Here is a 21,195-nt window from a genome sequence, read left to right as displayed (position 1 = left end):
AGAAATTAATTCCTCACATGTTCCCAAGAGAATTAAAGATATTTAAGAATACACACACACTAGTATAGAGATATCAAATACATGTAAAAATAAGTTGAGACAAAATTAACTGTGTGCAAAAGCAAGTTGAAGCCAAGTCTGGGGTGAGGGCAACACCCAAAATATTATGAAACTACATAACCTAGATGTCTATAGTTCATAGTAGCTGATGTGAAGAGGGAATGAGATTATGTCCAATATTCTCCATATCTACCAAAGAAAAAAACTAGCTTCTCAGAGAAAAATACAACCATGAGTCTTCAAAGAGAAGGCACTGTGCTGCTAACATGTATGTTTTACATATGTAAATCTTATGAGTTAACAATTAAAAAGGCAGTATTTGCCCCAGTTTAAAGTTTCCAGTAGTCCCATAAGGATGTGAGAGTTGGACCATAAAGAAGGCTGAGCACCGAAGACTTAATGCTTTTGAATTGTGGTGTTGGAGAAGACTCTTGAGAGTACCTTGGACTGCAAGGAGATCCAACCAGTCCATCCTAAAGGAAATCAGTCCTGAATATCCATTGGAAGGACTGATGCTGAAGCTGAAGCTCCAATACTTTGGCCACCTGATTCGAAGAGCTAACTCATTGGAAAAGACTTTGGTGCTGGGAAAGATTGAAGGCCAAATGAGAAGGGAGGGACAGAGGATGAGATGGTTTGATGGCATCACTGACTTGATGGGCATGAGTTTGAGCAAACTAGGGAAATAGTGAAGGACACAGAAGCCTGATGTGCTGCAGTCCATGGGGTTGCAAAGAATCAGATATGAATTAGCAATTGAACAACAACAACAAAACCCAGGCAAAAGGTCACGTAAGTGTCAGAACCAAACTTGAACTCTGGTTTTCTCTTTTCCAGTCCAGTTTCTCTAGCTCTGTAGTACAATGTCAAGCAGGTATGAAAGTCAGACCTTATCTTCTTTATAATATATGGCCTTTTTTCTAAGTGAAAGGTGTGGATTGATAGTTAGATAGCTGATTGACAGTGATTTTTTAATTTAAAGATTTCTCTTTTAGAGCAGATTTAGGTTAACAGAAAAGTTGAACAGAAAGCACAGAGTGTTCCCACATACTTGCTCTCGACCTACTCTATTGTCTACAATTTCCTTTATTATCAGCATCTTGAGTTGGCATGCCACATTTGTTACAGCTGATGAACCAACACTGAGACATTATTTATCAACCAAAGTCCAAAGTTTACATGATGGTTCAGCCTTTGTTGCACAGATCTAAGGGTTTTGCGAAATCCATGATGCAGTATTTTCACCCTGAGGGTATCACCCAGAATAGCTGCTGCTGCTAAGTCGCTTCAGTCGTGTCTGACTCTGTGTGACCCCATAGATGGCAGCCCACCAGGATCCCCCATCCTCGGGATTCTCCAGGCAAGAACACTGGAGTGGGTTGCCATTTCCTTCTCCAATGCATGAAAGTGAAAAGTGAAAGTGAAGTCGCTCAGTCGTGTCCGACTCTTTGAGACCCCGTGGACTGCAGCCCACCAGGCTCCTCCATCCATGGGGTTTTCCAGGCAAGAGTACTGGAGTGGGGTGCTATCGCCTTCTCCACAGAATAGCTGCACTGTCCTATAAATTCCCAGCAGTCTATCTCTGCATTCCTCCCTCCACAAACCCCAAGCTCTGGCAAACACTGATCTTTTCTTTTTTTTTTTTTTTCCCTGTCTCTATGGCTTTGTCTTTTCCAACATGTCATATAGTTGGAATCACATAGCGTGTAGCCTTTTGAGGCTGGCTTGCTTCACTTGGTAACGTGCACTTAAGTTTCCTCCGTGTCTTTGCCTGGTTTGATAGCTCATTTCTTTTCATCACTGAATAATATCCGATTGTATAAGATGTAATTTTTCTGAGGTAAGAATATGTGTAGTTTTGTAAGAAACTGTTAAGCTGTCTTCCAAAGTGGCTGCACTATTTTGCATTCCCCCCAGCAATGAATGAGAGTTCATGTGGCTCCACATTCTCACAGCATTTGTTATGTTGCGGTTTTGGGTTTTGGCCATTCTCATAGGTGTGGTGGTATCACACTGTTGTTTTAATGTGCATTTTTCTACTGACAAATATTTCCATATGCTTATTTGCCATCTGTACCCATCTATATATCTTCTGTGGGGAGATGTTTGTTCAGATCTTTGCAGTTTTTTTTCACATTGGGTTGTTTGTTTTCCTGGAGTTTTAATTATCTGGAAAACTTTAGCACAAGTCCATTATCAGATATGTGTTTTGCAAATGCCTCACTCTCTGTGACTTGGTTTTTCATTCTCTGAGCAGTGTTTTTCACACAGAAGAGGTTATTTATTTCAATGAAATTTGATTTATTTACTTTTTCTTTCATTATTCATACTTTTGCTGTTTAAAAACTCATCATCCAATCCAAGGTCACTCAGAGTTTCACTCATGTTTTATTCAAGAAGCTGTATAGTTTTCATTTTACATTTAAGTCTATGACTTACTCTGTACTAATTTTTGTATATTTTTTCACGTTATGAATTTATTTTTTTTTAATTAATACAATGAGCATCTAACTAAAACTTAAGAATCACAGCTTTCAGCAGGCCTGATGGTTTTCTTTACCAATTTTATTAATGATAAGATCTATGCTTCTACTTTTTTAACAAAGTAAGTGTAAATTTAAGTATTTTCAAAAATAATTACACAAACACTGCAGAGGAGACAAAGATGATAACACTTTAGGAGTTGAGTTGTTGGCTGGATGGAGATACCACCATGCCATGATTTGAAATGTAAAATTTTAGCTGAAGTATAAAAATCTGAACTAAGAGTAGAAACATTTTTTGGTTTTTAACTTTTAGGAATGCAACTTATCAATTTTTCTTTCACATATGATGCCTTTGGGACTGTATCTAAGGAGTCATCACTAAACCCAAGGTAACCTAGGTTTTCTCCTATGTTACCTTCTAGAAGTTTTATAGTTTTGTATTTTATATCTAGGTTATGATCCATTTTGAGTTACATTTTATGAAAGGGTTAATGTCAGTGTCTAGAATCAATTTGTTCAATGCAAAAGTTCAGTTATTCCAGCACCATTTGTTGGAAAAGCTATCCTTTCTACAGAGAGTAGTTATACAAATTAAATATTTAAATAAAAACTGTATTTTTCAAAAGTCCAGATTAATTGAGAACCTCAATCGTGTTCTTACCCATAAAATCATTTTATTGAACTTGTCAATTACTTGTTGGTTTCCCACATGAACTCTGAGCTTCTTTAAGAAGTGATCCAATCTTGCTTATCGTGATACCCTACCTACCATTCAGCACGTTGTCTGAAACATAGTAGGAGCTCAGTGCATACTTAAAGAACCCATGAAAGCCACATTCAGAGCTATATAAAAACCATACTAGCTTAAAAATATTGAAGTGATTTAATCAAAATTATTTAACATTTACGGACTTGCCCAGCAATCCAGTGGTTAAGACTCTGTGCTTCCAATGTGGGGCGTGGGGGTGTGGGTTCAATCCTTGATCAAGGAACCAAGATCTCACATGCCACATGGCAAAAAAAAAAAAAAAATCAACTTTAGGTATTTCTAAAAGTTCACATGGGATTGTAAGCTGTGATACAACTATCTACTGTCCCTAATTTATCTCCTTCATTCATCCTCCCACTGAAAATATTAAATTCAAAATACCGCATGAAAAATTGCAAAGTTAAAACAAACAGTTTTGTAAACTAAGGTTATTGATAAATAATATGTTAATCTCCAAAAAGAATTACTCCAGAACAGATGGTCCCAACTGAAATAGTACAATTAGAAGCCAACTTATGTCTAACCCTGGCAACAATGACCACATTCAGAGAGGGATAAGGCATCCAGCTACCCACACTGTATGTCCAACTCTCAAAGAACAAGAAGCGTCATCTGAGGACAACGAGTGTGGAATCCCACTCTCCTTGTCCTTGGGAACCTCATTAGCCATTGCAAGTCCTTCCTTTCAACACCAGACCTGCTCCCAGGGCACTGGAGATAGATTAAAAATAACAAACTTGGCAAAGATTTACCAAGCAAACAGAACCCACAGATAGAAGTACTAAAATAATGCAAGACAAAAGGTATTAAATATGGCAAGTAGGGTCATTTTTATAGAATAGCCATGGCTGTTATGTGCCAAATACATAAAACTGGCATCTGTTGAAATTTGAGAAGAAATTGACACAACTGTAACTTCTAAATCTTTTTAAAAACATCTCTATTCCAATAAATAATCAGATAAAAAGGGAGAAAAAAAGAGAACAGTGGTCAATAATCTTTTTCTGTAAAAGGCCAATAATAAATATTCTAGGCTTTATGGGCATCATTGTACCATGAAAGAGCTCAGATAATAATGCATAACTGAACAGGACTGTCTGGGCTCCCAAAAAAGTTCATTTACAACACAGGTGGCTATCCAGATTTACCTTATGGGCCCTAATTTGCAGACCTCTGATATAGAATATTAATAATATAATTAATACATTATGAATTAATTTAGTACACACTATTAACCTATTTTGTGGAATATAAATATGATATAAATGTTATATTTACATGAATAAAAATATGCTTTTATAAAAGCATTTATGATATAATTTGACAGGAGATCACTTACTAGGCCCCACCATAAAAGCTCAGTAAACTGGAAGAATGGAAAAATGAATGGGCGGAATTCTTTTACCATAATGCAATTTAAAAAAAGCAGCACATTTAAAACAGAACCTATGCACATTTTTTGGGGAAAAAATACTCCCTAATGAATAAATACTGAGTTAATGAGAAAACCAAATTTAAACTTTCAGAATATTTAAAATATAGTAGAACATGAGTATCTGTTCTCCCATAACTATGTCAGCAATTGGGCATATCAATCTTTTTTATCTTTGCTAAATGACAAGTGAAAAAACTGTATTTGTTTTCATTTTAATTTGCATTACTTTATTTATTCATGAGGTTAAGCATCTTTTATATGTGAAGAAAGCTGAGCGCCAAAGAATTGATGCTTTTGAACTGTGGTGTTGGAGAAGACTCTTGAGAGTCCCTTGGGCTGCAAGGAGATCCAACCAGTCCATTCTAAAGGAGATCAGCCCTGGGTGTTCTTTGGAAGGAATGATGCTAAAGCTGAAACTCCAGTACTTTGGCCACCTCATGCAAAGAGTTGACTCATTGGAAAAGACTTTGATGCTGGGAGGGATTGGGGGAAGGAGGAAAAGGGGATGACAGAAGACGAGATGGCTGGATGGCATCACTGACTGGATGGACGCGAGTTTGAGTGAACTCCGGGAGTTTGTGATAGACAGGGAGGCCTGGCATGCTGCAATTCATGGGGTTTCAAAGAGTCAGACATGACTGAGCGACTGAACTGAACAGAACTGATATGTTCCTTTTGCATGGTTATTAGAGAATGAGATATAGAAGAGGGCTTTCTCTTTGGATGTGAACATTATGCTCAGTGGCAAAAATTAAATCAAAAAGAACAAAAGGATTGCTTTAAAACTGTAATCAAGGCATTAACACATGAAACAGTTAAAATAGAAGTGTAGATATTGAAAAAGAAGATGAGAAATTATTTTAGTTACGGATTTTATGATCATAAGTAGAAAATAAATTGAAAAGCTACTAAACAGTCATTACTATAAGGCTTCACACATTTCAGGACTTACCCAAAGAGATAAAAGATTGTTCTTTTGATCAAAATTGAAAGAGCAATTATAGAGAACAGAATCAGTTCAGTTCAGTCACTCAGTCGTGTCCGACTCTTTGCGACCCCATGAATCGCAGCATGCTAGGCCTCCCTGTCCATCACCAATTCCTAAGGTTCACTCAAACTCATGTCCATCAAGTTGGTGATGCGATCCAGCCATCTCATCCTCTGTCGTCCCCTTCTCCTAGTGACCCCAATCCCTCCCAGCATCAGAGTCTTTTCCAGTGACTCAATTCTTCACATGAGGTGGCCAAAGTACTGGAGTTTCGGCTTCAGCATCAGTGCTTCCCATGAACACCCAGGACTTATTTCCTTCAGAATGGACTGGTTGGATCTCCTTGCAGTCCAAGGGACTCTCAAGAGTCTTCTCCAACACCACACTTCAAAAGCATCAATTCTTCGGCACTCAGCTTTCTTCACAGTCCAACTCTCACATCCATACACGACTACTGGAAAAACCATAGCCTTGACTAGATGGACCTTTGTTGGCAAAGTAATATCTCTGCTTTTGAATATGCTATCTAGGTTGGTCATAAGTTTCCTTCCAGGGAGTAAGCGTCTTTTAATTTCATGGCTGCAATCACCATCTGCAGTGATTTTGGAGCCCCCCAAAAATAAAGTCTGACACTGTTTCCACTGTTTCCCCATCTATTTCCCATGAAATGATGGGACCAGATGCTATCATCTTCATTTTCTGAATGTTGAGCTTTAAGCCAACTTTTTCACTCTCCTTTTTCACTTTCATCTAGAAGCTTTTTAATTCCTCTTCACTTTCTGCCATAAAGGTGGTGTCATCTGCATATCTAAGGTTATTGATATTTCTCCCGGCAATCTTGATTCCAGCTTGTGCTTCTTCCAGCCCAGCATTTCTCATGATGTACTCTGCATAGAAGTTAAATAAGCAGGGTGACAATATACAGCCTTGATGAACTCCTTTTCCTATTTGGAACCAGTCTGTTGTTCCATGTCCAGTTCTAACTGTTGCTTCCTGACCTGCATACAGATTTCTCTGGAGGCAGGTCAGGTGGTCTGGTATTCCCATCTCTTTCAGAATTTTCCACAGCTTATTGTGATCCACACAGTCAAAGGCTTTGGCATAGTCAATGAAGCAGAAGTAGATGTTTTTTCTGGAACTCTCTTGCTTTTTCCATGATCCAGAGGATGTTGGCAATTTGATCTCTGGTTCCTCTGCCTTTTCTAAAACCAGCTTGAACATCTGGAAGTTCATGGTTCACATATTGTTGAAGCCTGGCTTGGAGAATTTTGAGCATTACTTTACTAGTGTGTGAGATGAGTGCAATTGTGCGGTAGTTTGAGCATTCTTTGGCATTACCTTTCTTTGGGATTGGAATGAAAACTGACCTTTTCCAGGCCTGTGGCCACTGCTGAGTTTTCCAAATTTCCTCGTATATTGAATGCAGCGCTTTCACAGCATCATCTTTCAGGATTTGAATTAGCTCAACTGGAATTCCATCACCTCCACTAGCTTTGTTCATAGTGATGCTTCCTAAGGCCCACTTGACTTCACATTCCAGGATGTCTGGCTCTAGGTGAGTGATCACACCATCGTGATTATCTGGGTTGTGACGATCTTTTTTGTACAGTTCTTCTGTGTATTCTTGCCACCTCTTCTTAATATCTTCTGCTTCTGTTAGGTCTATACCATTTCTGTCCTTTATCGACAGAGAACAGACATAGAGTCCTGGAGAGAACAGAATAGATGACTGTGAAACATACCAAACTACATATTCATCTGGTCATTCATTCACATGCTATAGGTCAGTCACACTGGGTCCCATTCCAGTCTTCCCCATCCCTACATCAAAGCTTGTTATTCCTCTTTGCTATTTTTCTGGTTTCTTTCTCAAATTTCATGTCTAACATCATGTTCTCATAATCTTTTACTAACCTTTTGGTGGAGAACAGCCACTCCTTCCCACCCTGGGACCAACATCATGAGCATGCATCATCTAGCACTTGGTTAGAAATACCAATTCTCAGGACCAACCCCAAATTTACCAGGAATCTGTGTTTTAACAAACAGTTCAAGGGATGCTGATACACTTTCCATTTGAGAACCACTGCTCTGTTTTGTTATCCTGTTTTATTCAGAGCACTTGTATTCATGAGAATTTGTTGCTGGGAGATACTGAAGGCAAAAGGAGAAGAGGGTGGCAGAGGATGAGTTGGGTAGGTAGCATCATCGACTCAATGGACAGGAGTTTGAGCAAACTCCAGAAGATAATGAAGGACAGGGAAGCCTGGCATGCTACAGTTAATGGGGTTGCAAAGAATCAGACACGACTTGGTGACTGAACAGTAACAACAGTCTTTATTGTCTGTCTCCTACTGGTGGAATATAAACTCCATGACACAGGGATCTTGGCCTCGTTTGTGGCTGTATTCCCAGTACCCAGAACAGGACCTGCCTGATACATGGGAGGTACCAAAAAGTATTTGTTGAAAAGTATATTGAAATATAAGTGACAACAGCCTCTGGGTGTTGAGAATCTAGATGAATTTTTTTTTCTTTACAATTTGTATATATTTTCTAAATTGTAAACCATAAGCATATATCATTTTATAATTACAAAAAACAATTCACATGATAAGATGATATGTACATAAGTCTATATTTCCCATATTGATAGCAACAGAATGATCTACTTTAGCCTCTGCTGGAGTCCTATGATCTCCATGGCAACAAAAGCTGCAATATTATCTTAATATTGAATTTAGCGTTATTATGATAAGCTTCTGAACAGTATCTTCAGGGGTGGGTAATTTAAAACCCAAGACCTAACTTTCAGTAGCACTTGACTGTTTTACAATCAAACAATCTTTTTTTCAAATAACATGCACTTGTTCTTACTCTTCCATGTAGAATTTTCTAAAGTGAAAGTGACGGTCGCTCAATCGTGTTCAACTCTGCGACTCCATGGACTATACAGTCCATCGAATTCTCTAAGCCAGAATACTGGAGTGGGTAGCATTTCCCTTCTCCAGGGGATCTTCCCAACCCAAGGATTGAACCCAGGTCTCCCACATTGCAGGCGAAGTCTTTAACCAGCTGAGACACAAGGGAAGCCCTTGTAGAATAGGTAGAAAGGGAAAAAGAATAGGAAATAGGTAGAAGGGAATTTTCTAAAGTGTCTCTTTTTGAGATTACTCTGTTTAAGTATATCATCACCCCAATCTAGTCTGCATAAGTAATTCTGAAACCCACCATAGCAATAACAATAACACAATCAGTGTATTTAGAAGAACTCCCAATAATAATGTTGTTTGATACAGATTTTTCCCCTATTGAGATACAATAGTTCAGTTTTGAATGGTCACCCAAGAAATTTGCTTAATTGACAGGAAATCTGAACACTTCTCCTAAGAGAGCATGGTTCCAGCAAAATAGAATGTCTTGTTTCATTGTCATGACTGTAGATCTCCACCCTGACTACTATAGATATGTCTAAAATAGTGTCTCTCTGTGGATGAGAAATTTTTTTCTTCAAAGACTTCCTCTATCTTTGAATAAATGATAGACTGGGTCTAGTCCTAACTCCACCATTAATTTCCTGTGTGACCATGGGCAAACCACTTGACTTGCATTTCTCATGGATCAAGAAAGGATTTTATCAAATGACTTTTTAAGCTGTTTCTAGCTCCAAAGCTTATTGGTAACCATGTATTGGGATTTCACTATGGTGGGTGTCACTTGCTCAGGTTTTAGTCAATATCAACTGAAGGAACTAAGGTTTAAATAAAAAATAAGGTAGTACTACTGAACCATGACAAGCCTGGCTTCATTATATACCTTTGATACATACAACTATTTCTGACCTTAAAAGCTGGAGGAAAAAAAAAATCAAGCTTGCTTATAAAGTGCAAACATGCACCAGGCACTGTTTTCTGTTTTAAATCTATTTACCTATGTAACCTCCTCCAGGCATCTGTGAGCTAGGTTTTAGTATTATCTCCAATTTCCTAGTAAAGAAATTGAGGACAAAGTGAAAAATCTCAAAGGTCAAAGGTTACAAAAAGTCAGACTTGGGTTCAAACTGAGGTTGGCTGATTCCAGAGCCTACATCCCAGTTACCCACAACTAGTCCCCTCTGCCAGGCCAGCTTGTGGGGTTCCCTGGCCAGGGCCCACAGGTGCCAAGTCAGAAGAGTAGTGATTCTCAGGGTCCCCATCCTGGAGGCAGAGCCCCGAGCAGTTAGGTTCACTACTGCCATGCCAGTGCTTCAGAGGAGGGACACCCTTGAATTTCAGCACTGGCTTGAGTCAACTCCCCGGACCTTGGACTTCAGCCACTTCCCTGAGTCTCTGGCTTGTCTTGGCCCAAGACAGGAGAAGGGGCACAAATACAGACAGACACACTGACATCCCCGCTAGAGTTTTGCATATGTTTAGTGACAAAGCACGGATTTCTCTTTTGCAGTTTTGTTCCACATGAGTGTGTTAAGTCTCCTTGAATGGATACTGAGTTCCTCTGAGCATAGATATTCAATAGGACCTCACTTGTAGCCCTTGGAGCCTCAAATGTTTACTGAGCTTCTAGTCAGCACCAGGTGTACTTCCAGGTCCTGGGACTATGTGATGAACACAAGTGGCCTGTCCTCTTGAGAAGCTCATGAATTAGCAAGGAAGACAGGTATGTAATGCAAAATGTAAAATGCCAAGCTGGATGAAGCACAAGCTGGAATCAAGATTGCCAGGAGAAATATCAATAACCACCGATATGTAGATGACAGCACCATTATGGCAGAAAGCTAAGAAAAACTAAACAACCTCTTGATGAAAATGAAAGAGGAGAGTTAAAAAGTTGCCTTAAAACTCAGCATTCAGAAAACTAAGATAATAACATCTGGTCCCATAACTTCATGGCAAATAGATGGGGAAAAAATGGAAACAGTGAGAGATATTATTTTGGGGGGCTCCAAAATCACTGCAGATGGTGACTGAGCCATGAAATTAAAAGACACTTGCTCCTTGGAAGAAAAGCTATGACCAAACTAGACAACATATTAAAAAGCAGAGACATTACTTTGCCAACTAAAGTCCGTCTAGTCAAAGCTATGGTATTTCCAGTAGTCATGTATGGATCTGAGAGTTGGACTGTAAAGAAAGCTCAGTGCCAAAGAATTGATGCTTTTGAACTGCGGTGTTTTGAGAAGACTCTAAAGATTCCCTTGGACTGCAAGGAGATCCAACCAATCAATCCTAAATGAAATCAGTCCTGAAAAATCATTGGAAGTACTGAAGGCAGGAGAAGGGGACAACAGAGGATGAGGTGTTTGGATGGCATCACTGACTCAATGGACATGAGTTTGAGCAAGCTCCGGGGGTTGGTGATGGATGGGGAAGCCTGGCGTGCTGCAGTCCATGCTGTTGCAGAGTCGGACACAACTGAGCAACTGAACTGAACTGAACGGGTATACAAACAACCCAAACAGATAAGTGGCATAAAAGTGCAATGACCAAAGGCCTGTACAGGGGGAACAGAGTGCTATGTCTGCATGTGTAGCAGGCAGGCTGATTCAGACTGTGAGTTTTACAGTCAGCCACAACTTGGTTTGAATTCTTATTTTTCTCCTTACAAGCTATGTGATACTAGGAAAGAAACTTCATGTTTCTGAGCCTCAAGGCTCTCATTGGTAGAAAGGGAATAGGAAAGAGACTTAAATAGAAAACTCACTTGGCAAATCCCTGGCACAGAGTGCGGACTGAATCCATAGCAGCTACTCCTATTGGAGAAATCATCAAAGACTTGTGGTAGCCCTTGCAAAAAGGAGAATGAGGGGACCGTATTTCAGTTAGAGAAAAGAGTATGGGTGGGACATGGCATAGAGGGAAGAAAAAGAAGGTTTTTTAGAGGAAAGGAAAGTCACTTGGTATGACTGCTGGTATTATCCAGCTTTGGGAATGGAGTAAAGAAAGGTCAGGAGAGGCTGTCTTCAATTGGATTGATAAGGACCTTGAACATCACAATCAAAGGATTTTGAACTTCAGCCTGTAGTTAAAGAAGAATGATAAAAGGACATTAAATATGGAGTAAAGTAGAAAGATGATGTGTCATTTCATCTACATCTTTAATGCCTCAGGAAGTGAGTGTGATCATCCCTGAGATTACGTGGTAATCCCTAAGTCAATCTCTTTCAGAAAGACTTTAATTCCAAGGGAAGAAACTAATGAGACAGTTGCTGACCAGCAACGATTCATTCTCTAATCACAATTCTCAAAACTGTCCAATAATAGATTTTCTGAAATATTCATAGTCCAGCAGGGAAAATATGCTGCTGGTTGAACAATTTTTATTCCATAAGGTGAAGGAAAAAACACTTAGCTAGTTATCCAATCTTGAGTTTAATTTTTTTTTATTTATATCACGTTAAAACAGAAAAGGAACAAATGAAGACTGTATATTGTCACTCTGCTTATTTAATTTCTATGCAGAGTACATCATGAGAAACACTGGGCTGGATGAAGCATAAGCTGGAATCAAGATTGCTGGGAGAAATATCAACAACCTCAGATATGCAGATGGCACCAACCTAATGGCAGAAAGTGAAGAGGAACTAAAGAGCCTCTTGATTAAAGTGAAAGAGGAGAGTGAAAAAGGTGGCTTGAAACTCGACATTCAAAAAACTAAGATCATGGCATCTGGTCCCATCACTTCATGGCAAATAGATGGGAAAAAGTAGAAACTGTGACAGATTTTATTTGCTTGAGCTCCAAAATCACTGCAGATGGTGACTGCAGCCAAGAAATTAAAAGGCATTTGCTCCTTGGAAGAAAAGCTATGACCAACCTAGACTACATATTAAAAAGCAAAGACATTTTGCTGACAAAGGTCTATATAATCAAAGCTATGGTCTTTCCCATAGTCATGTATGGATTTGAGAGTTGGACCATAAAGAAGGCTGAGCATTGAAGAACTGATGCTCTTGAACTGTGCTGTTGGAGAAAACTCTTGAGAGTCCCTTGTACTGCAAGGAGGGCCAACCAGTCCATCCTAAAGGAAATCAGTCCTGAATATTCATTGGAAGGACTGATGCTGAAGCTGAAACTCCAAAACTTTGGCCACCTGATGTGAAGAACTGATTCATTTGAAAAGACCCTGATGCTGGGAAAGATTGTAGGCGGGAGGAGAAGGGGAAGACAGAGGATGAGACGGCTGGATGGCATCACAGACTCAATGGACATGAGTATGAGTAAACTCTGGGAGTTGGTGATGGACAGGGATACCTTACGTGCTTCAGTCCGTGGGTCACAAAGAGTCGGACAAGACTGAGTGACTGAAATGAATTGAACTGAACTGGACTGCAAGGAGATCAAATCAGTCAATCCTAAAAGAAATCAACCATAAATACTCATTGAAAGGACTGATGCTGAAGCTGAAGCCCCAATATTTTATCCACCTGATGGGAAAATCTGACTCACTGGAAAGGACCCTGATGCTTGGAAAGACTGAGGGCAGGAGGAAAAGGTATTACAGAGAATGGAAGTGTTGGATGCCATCATTGACTCAATGGACGTAAGTTTGAGCAAACTCTGGGAGGTAGTGAAGGACAGGGAAGCCTGGCATGCTGCAGTCCATGGGGTCACAAAGAATTGGACATGACTTAGAGACTGAACAACAGTAACAGTAAAGGCCCATATTTTCCAAGAATGGAACCACCCAAAAATTTCCTGAAAGATTCCCAAAGGCAGTTCAACCAGGTCACAGAGCCTGGGGAAGGTCTATGCTGGATGCTGACTTCATTTTTACATCTGTCTCTCCTACTCCTGGGTTGAGAATGCCAGCAGCTGTTGGACGATTTTGCAACATTCATCTTAAAGGCCTGTTGGTACTATTTCTGCCCCCAGAATCCATTGGCCATAGCTTAAGAATTTTTGTTTCCATTTTTCAAAATGTGTTTTACTCTTTCCAGATGAAGTCTGGATCCTAAGCCTGGTCATTCTCTGGTGATACTGAGAAGTATATTCACAATTACAAATGCCGCATAGCAGTGCCTCCCTCGGCCTTTGGGACAGAATCCCCAAAGAAATTCCTTGGTTGACAATCATAGAATGGAAAATCTTGAGATTTCTCCCGTGGCCAATGTCCTAAAGTCTGTTTCAGAGCAGTAGGTTTTGCTTCCACAGCTGCCAACTTTGCCATTCCCTAACTCCCTTGACTATGGCTTCAAAGAGCATCACCATGAACCCCCATCCTCGGCATTAGGACTGCGGGCAGGTAAAAAATGCCCTAAGCACAGCCAACTTCCAGGTGTGACACCACTCTAAAGAGACTCGCAGAAAAACCATTGAGTCCCATCTTTATTCTAAAACCCTGTGTGAGATTCCTCGAGACAATTTTAACTCTACAGGTGACTCTACAAGAGTAACAGGAGACGACAGCTTCTTCCTGCTTTGCACAGACATTCCCTTGACTACTGGTCTGACTTCTGTGGGGAACTAGAAAGAATGCATCACCTGAAAACAGAAAAGACCTGGGGTTTAGTCCCCAGTGAGAACAGGAATGTACCATGTTGAATATGATCATGATTATGCAGGTGCCCAGGCGTCAGTTTCTTCACCTATAAATTGACAAGTCTAGACTGTGGAGTCTTCAATGCTCCTTCTGGCTCGAACAGGTTATGATTCTCAAGCAGATTTCTCCTCCCGTTCTTCTCCATGTGTCATACATCTGTGGCTCTCAGAAACTCTGTATTTCATTTCAAAGAGCTTTTAATATTAATTTATAAGATGTAGACTTTTTAATTAATCAAAATGTTCAATGTACTATTTTGACATTTACAAAGATGGACATAATTTTAAACTATTTTATTTTGTGTCTGATTATTCTATAAAGCATTCCAAAGCTCATGGCCATGTGGGAAATGAAAGATACAAGCATGCATTAATGAGCAACATATCAGGCAGTCTGGAGACTCTTCAATTAATCTGTTTTCCAGACTGTTCTCTCAGGTTTCACCCTATTAAAAATCTGCCATCTTTCTTCCAACGAGACAACTTCCTCACACTCCACTAATAAATCACCTAAGCATTTCACCTTGACTAGAAGAGAATAATTCACCTGCCTTAAATAAACCTTCCACAAAGGTGTACACTGGGTGATAAAGCTTGATCTACACTCATGATGAAGCTGAGTGAGAGAAGAGTGACTGTTTTGTGCCTACATATCAAGTAGCTCAGCAGAAGACAGAGGCCTTTCACACACCTCCACAGTGACCCTCCTACAGCAGTGGGACCAGATGTGTGGCCAGGTATCTGCTGAACTCTCCTTAAAGGGACATGCCAAAACCATAGCCCAGGTTTGGTACTACAGTCTCAATTTCAAATATCTTTTCCAAGGTTTGCATAAATTGTCAAAATATCCTGATTATTCTAATATCCCAGTATTCAGGTGAGTTATACCAACATGCATCTCCTCAAAAGTAACACCAGGATCTTCAGTGTCCTGACCACGTGAGGTCCCCTCACATCTGGAAGTGTGGTCTGTCACAAGACTGAGAACACTGTGAGTACATCCTAACCATAGTCAGTGTCTACAGAAGGACACACAGTTTGTTCTCTTTTTTCCCTTCTGGTGCCCTTGTACTCAAAATGGAACATTATCCATGGTCCCAGGAAGTCCTCTTTCCTCCCTGATTTCCCCCTATTTTGCCTTCTTTACCCACCTCCTTCTTCTTGGACCTCACCCAGGAAGGTCAAAGCCCAGGGCTCTCCGTTCCAGCTTCCTCCTGGGAGACTGGGCTCCTTCCCCCATTGATCCTTACAGCCCACTCCAGACTCAGCTTAGGACCTTCAGAGAAACAGCGAATTCCCAACTACCACTCACTGCATGCTGGGCGCTGTCCGATCATTTTTCGTAGGCATTTGCTCCTCACAGCAACTGTTTAAGCTAACTGTATTTATTGCCTTCATTTCACAGATTACAAAACAACTGAGGCACAGAGAGATTAAATGGCTCACCCAGACTGAACACAATGAGTAAACTCTGGCGCCAAGTTTCAAACCTCTTCATTGGGCTTCCAGAGTTCAGGTTCACAACCACTGCACAGAACTTTAAGACACCAGGTCGTTACAAGATGAGCCTGTTTCCTGTCAACAGAGACTGCCTCTTGTAATCCAATTTTAAGGAGTTTAAGGCAGGCCTGCAAACATGAGTTCTTCCTACTCAACATGGGAAATGACAGAAACAAATGGGGCCAACAGGCCAGAATCTCCTGTCCTAATACATTCATGTGTTTTCCACATTTTAGTTTAGAAAAATGTCGTCAGTCCAAAGGAAATCACTGCACTTCCTCCAAGACTAAAGCTCACAGGTGCCAACTGGCTGAATGGACTCACAGTGATTGCAGCCGGAACCTGGGGGGAGGGGGAATGCTGAGCGGTACAGGATGCATCTGTATGGATATGGAGCTTCCTTGTGGCCTTGTTTACATATTTAAGGCAGAAGTTACAAATAATATCATCCTTACATATTAAACAATCCCTGTAGAGAAGTCATTTAAACTTAGGGAAAATTCAACCAACAAAACAAAAAGACATCAATTTTCTAATACCTGATTTTTAAATCATTCAAAGAATGATGGGAGAGGAAAAATAATTTTCCCACCATCCTCCTAGGTTCTTGGCTGAGACTCTCATCACAGGAGGAAAACAACAGAATGTTAACAGCATGTATGCCTCCTGTACACAAGGGAAAGACTGAGGAAATCTGAGTGACTCCTGAAGTGGCCAAAGTCACCCCCTTAAATATCATCTCCAGCTAAAGACAAATGAAGAAGTTGGGGAGGAGGGAGAGTCAGTTATGAGAGGCTATCAGGCAAAGCACAATAAACAAGGGTAAGGTTGTTATACGGATTTAGGTCACTTGCCGTCTCCACTGATAATAAGTGTTTCTAGACATTTACAGTCATCCTTCTCTTCCTGGTACAGAGAGGGAGACACCCTTACAAATGGAGATTTCCCTTATAAATGTACATGTATCTTACAGAAAGCTAACATACTCAGTCACTTCAGTCATGTCTGACTCTTTGCAACTCTATGGACTGTAGCCCACCAGGCTCCTCTGTCCATGAGGTTTTCCAGGCAAAAGTACTGGAGTGGGTTGCCATTTTCTTCTCCAGGGGATCTTCCTGACCCAGGGATTGAACCCACGTCTCTTGCATCTCCTCCATTGGCAAGTGGATTCCTTTACTGCTGCACTTCCTAAGTTTGCCTGTTCTTAAAATATAATCTGCTCAAAACAATCTTTATGTCAAAGAGGCATATGTTAGGGTGGCAAGTTCTGATTCCCTTCCTAATCAAACATGGGAGAAAATTAATTCAGGAAAAAAAATCATTGTCTTTATAAACTGAATGTTTCAAAATCGTAAGTCAGAACAGAATGAAAGATAATGATAATATCTGAGTATAGATTAGCTTCTATGATTGCTTATAGTTTTTAAGCATATGGACCTCACCATAGAAACATAACATATAGAAAATTTGAAACTTCAGAATATATTAAACAGCAAGTATTTGAATTTCTACTTCTTTTCTCTAAATCTGAACAAACAGAATATTGTTTCTGTCGGTTCCCACTATTAGGCAGGAAAAGATTTAATAATGCAGTAAGTAGGGCCTTCCCATTCTCAAATGACATTTTAAATCGGGTTTTACTGGAAGCTTAATATTCTCCCCAGAATCCTTTAATACACAGAATCAGAAAAATAAAGAATTAGGAAAATGAGAACCATACTCTTTTTAGGTAAAAATACTTTTGGGCTAAAAAAATTTTCTATGTCAAATAATGTATAACCTATGCCTATTTAATGCATGACTCCCACTGGATTCTTTGTTCAAAAAATGTGTTTCTCTCTCTCTTTTTTTTTTTTTTAATGGAGTAATATGAGGGGAAAAAATCCCTTTGGGAACCCAAATCCCTGAGCATGTAATTGCTAGGCATCTGTAGTCTGTCTGTTACCGTATGTGCACCAACAAAAAATGTGTCAATGATAATAACCACTCTGTTTGCAGCATCTAAGTATACTAGAAGCCCTGTCTACTAACCCTGTCCACCACAAGGAACCTGCTTGCTGATTTTAAATAGGCGCACTGGTGCCCCCAGGAAAGCAATCTTTAAAGAGACCAGCCATCATTTATTTGATGGGTTTGAAAGATGTCTGAGCAGAGACTTGTGCATAGCAAGACAGGGTATCTTACTCGCCGAGCCTTCACAGCCCAGACCTGTGTCTTGGGAACTTCTTTTTTCAAAAGAATCCAGTGGCTCTCATCTCTCCTTGGGAAATGCAAAATGCAGAGTTGCTGGGACATTTGGCCTCTATTCAGGGAGCAGCCTCTATGTGCCATAGTGTCCTAGGCAGCGAGGACAGAGCTTGGGGAAGAAAAGATGCTCCCTATGTTCCTGGAGCTTACCTTCAAATGGGTGAGAGAACTATCAAAAAAAAAAGTCAGTAATATTTATTCCTTTACAAATATAAACACTTTATTCATACTTTGTCGGGAACTCAATGAGGCATTGGGGCAAGTTAACAGAGCTGTCCCATTCAACCTCTGGGATGACCTCCTTTGCTGGCCATTCTGAAGAAACCAGAACTGATGCTGACTGCTGTCTCAGAAGTGGTTCCTTAGATCATGAGTATAGCCCTGAGTCACAGCACAGCTGACCAGAGACGTCTCTAAGGAGTGTATTTCACCAGCAATAGTCACAAAATCATCAAGCAGCACTCTGGTTTTCTATTTGCCGTTTCCCTTTTGCACACACAGGTCTCTCTCAGTAACCTCACAAGGAAGAGGAGTTCTGGGCTAAATGAGATTAGAACATTGCTGGATTCTCAACATAATGCCACTCAGTTCCCTTCGAATCTCATCACTACTTCTAACAGATCTTATTTTCTAGTCATTGTCTGGCAGAGCCTGGAATATTCAGATTAAACTATTTGCCAAATGTTCTTTTTTTCAGATTCTTGATTTTCTTCCCAAATGCAGCCACCTTCTTCAGACACATTACCCTGAGCTGCCCTTTTTCACTTCTTCTTGGAAAGCTCTCCCTCCCCAGAAACCTTTCCACAGGCAGATGAGATTAGAAGCCACCACCTTCTAGCCCCCTCCTACTGTTAGTTATTGACCTCTGGCAGCTTTGGTGCCCCGGAGAAGGCGATGGCACCCCACTCCAGTACTCTTGCCTGGAAAATCCCATGGATGGAAGAGCCTGGTGGGCTGCAGTCTGTGGGGTCGCAAAGAGTGACTTCCCTTTCACTTTTCACTTTCATAAGGAAATGGCAACCCACTCCAGTGTTCTTGCCTGGAGAATCCCAGGGATGGGGGAGCCTGGTGGGCTGCTGTCTGCGGGGTCACACAGAGTCGGACACGACTGAAATGACTTAGCAGCAGTAGCAGAAGCTTTGGTGCCCAATAGCATCCCTTCATTCATTGTCACAAATGGGATCTACTGAGCAGTGACTATATGCTAGGTACTAGTCTTGATGCCAGAAACATGGCACGGAGTAAATCAAGACACATCCCTGCTCTAATGGGGCTTATTCTTGTGAAGGGGTGTACTGACATAAACAAATGCACACCACACACCAGGCAGTAATGTGTGTGCAGGAAACTAAAGGAAGGGGAGGGGTAGAGAGTGATTTTGAGATGTGATTCCCTGTCAACTGACCTTGATCCTACTCCACACTCCAGGCTCAGCAGTGAAGCTGTTTCCAGTTCATAAACATGGGGACAATGGGCTGTTGTTTTCAGCCACTAAGTCTTGTCTGACTCTTTGCGACCCCATGGGCTGCACCATGCCAGGCTTCCCTGCCTTTCACCATATCTCAGAGCTTGCTTAAACTCATGTCCATCGAGTTAGTGATCTCATCCAACCATCTCATTCTCTGTCGTCCCCTTCTCCTCCTGCCCTCAATCTTTCCCAGCACCAGGGTCTTTTCCAATGAGTCGGCTCTTGCATCAGGTGGCCAAAATACTGGAGCTTCAGCATTAGTCCTTCCAATGAATATTCAGGATTTATTTTATTTAGAACTGACTAGTTTGATCTCCTTTCTGTCAAACTGGTTTGATCTCCTTGAGTCTTCACAGGACTTTCAAGAGTCTTCTCCAACACCACAGTTCAAAAGCATCAATTCACTGGTGCTCAGCCTTCTTTATGGTCCAACTCTCAAATCCATACATGACTACTGGAAAAACTATAGCTTTGACTATATGGACTTTTGTTGGCAAAGTAATGTGTCTGCTTTTTAATATGCTGTCTAGCATATATGTTGCTGTCTGCTTATATGTTGTCATACCTTTTATTCCAAGGAGTAAGCATCATTCAATTTCACAACTGAAGTCACCATCTTCTGATTTTGGAGCCCAACAAAATAAAATCTGTCACTGTTTCCATGTTTCCCTTATCTATTTGCCATGAAGAAAATTATTTCATATCAAAAGGTACATGGTAGAGCCTAAGTCTGTCTAAGGCCAAAGCTATCATTTCATCCACAATACCAGTCACACTGTAGATCTTGAAATGCCACGTTAGAACTTTTCTCCTGAACCATTCAACCACCTGACAAATAAATATTTACCTCTTTCACAGGATGACCTACCTCTTACTATTGATAGCCATCATCTCCTTTTGGCATTTGAGATTTTAATCAAATCTTGGCTTTTTCCCAGCACATCTGATTAAGTGAATGCCAACCCCAACATAATTTCATTCCTTGCACAGTTTCTTTATTATAACCACACTGTTTTCTTGCTATCCACCCCCTCATACAGGTTAACTTCTGAAATCTCAATATTTAATTAAAGATTATGATTTAGAGGTAAGTGCCAAGCTCTTACTATTCTTACTGAAATGGGGGTTTCTGAAGCAAACACATGCACATGAGATTGTTATATCTGAGAACCAGATGTTCCAAGATTCAAACTAAATATGTATCTAAGGCTCAAATGCAAATTTGCCTTTGAAAAATAAGCTTAAAAGTGAAGTAAGTCAAAGAGAGAAAGAGAAATATTTGATATTGCCTATATGCAGAATCTAAAATGATACAAATGAACTTATTGACAAAACAGAAACAAACTCACAAACTTAGAAAATGAATTTAAGGTTACCATGGTGGATAGGTTGCGGGGAGGGATAGTTAAAGAGTTTGGTATTGACATGAACACACTGCTATATTTAAGATTGATAACCACCAAGGACCTACTATAGAAGCACAAGTAACTGTGCTCAATATTTTGTAACAACCTAATTGGGGAAAGAATTTGAAAAAGAATAGATACATGATATAACTGAATCACTTTGTTACACACCTGAAAGTAACACAATACTGTTAATCAATTAACTCCAATATAAAATAAAATCTACTGTTTTTTCCAGTAGTCATGTACAAATATGAGAATGGGACCAAAAGGAAGGCTGAGTGCTGAAGAATTGATGT

This window comes from Bos mutus, chromosome X (genome assembly GCF_027580195.1).
Source record: "Bos mutus isolate GX-2022 chromosome X, NWIPB_WYAK_1.1, whole genome shotgun sequence".
NCBI classification, from domain to species: domain Eukaryota; kingdom Metazoa; phylum Chordata; class Mammalia; order Artiodactyla; family Bovidae; genus Bos; species Bos mutus.
Note: the sequence above shows the minus strand (reverse complement) of the source record.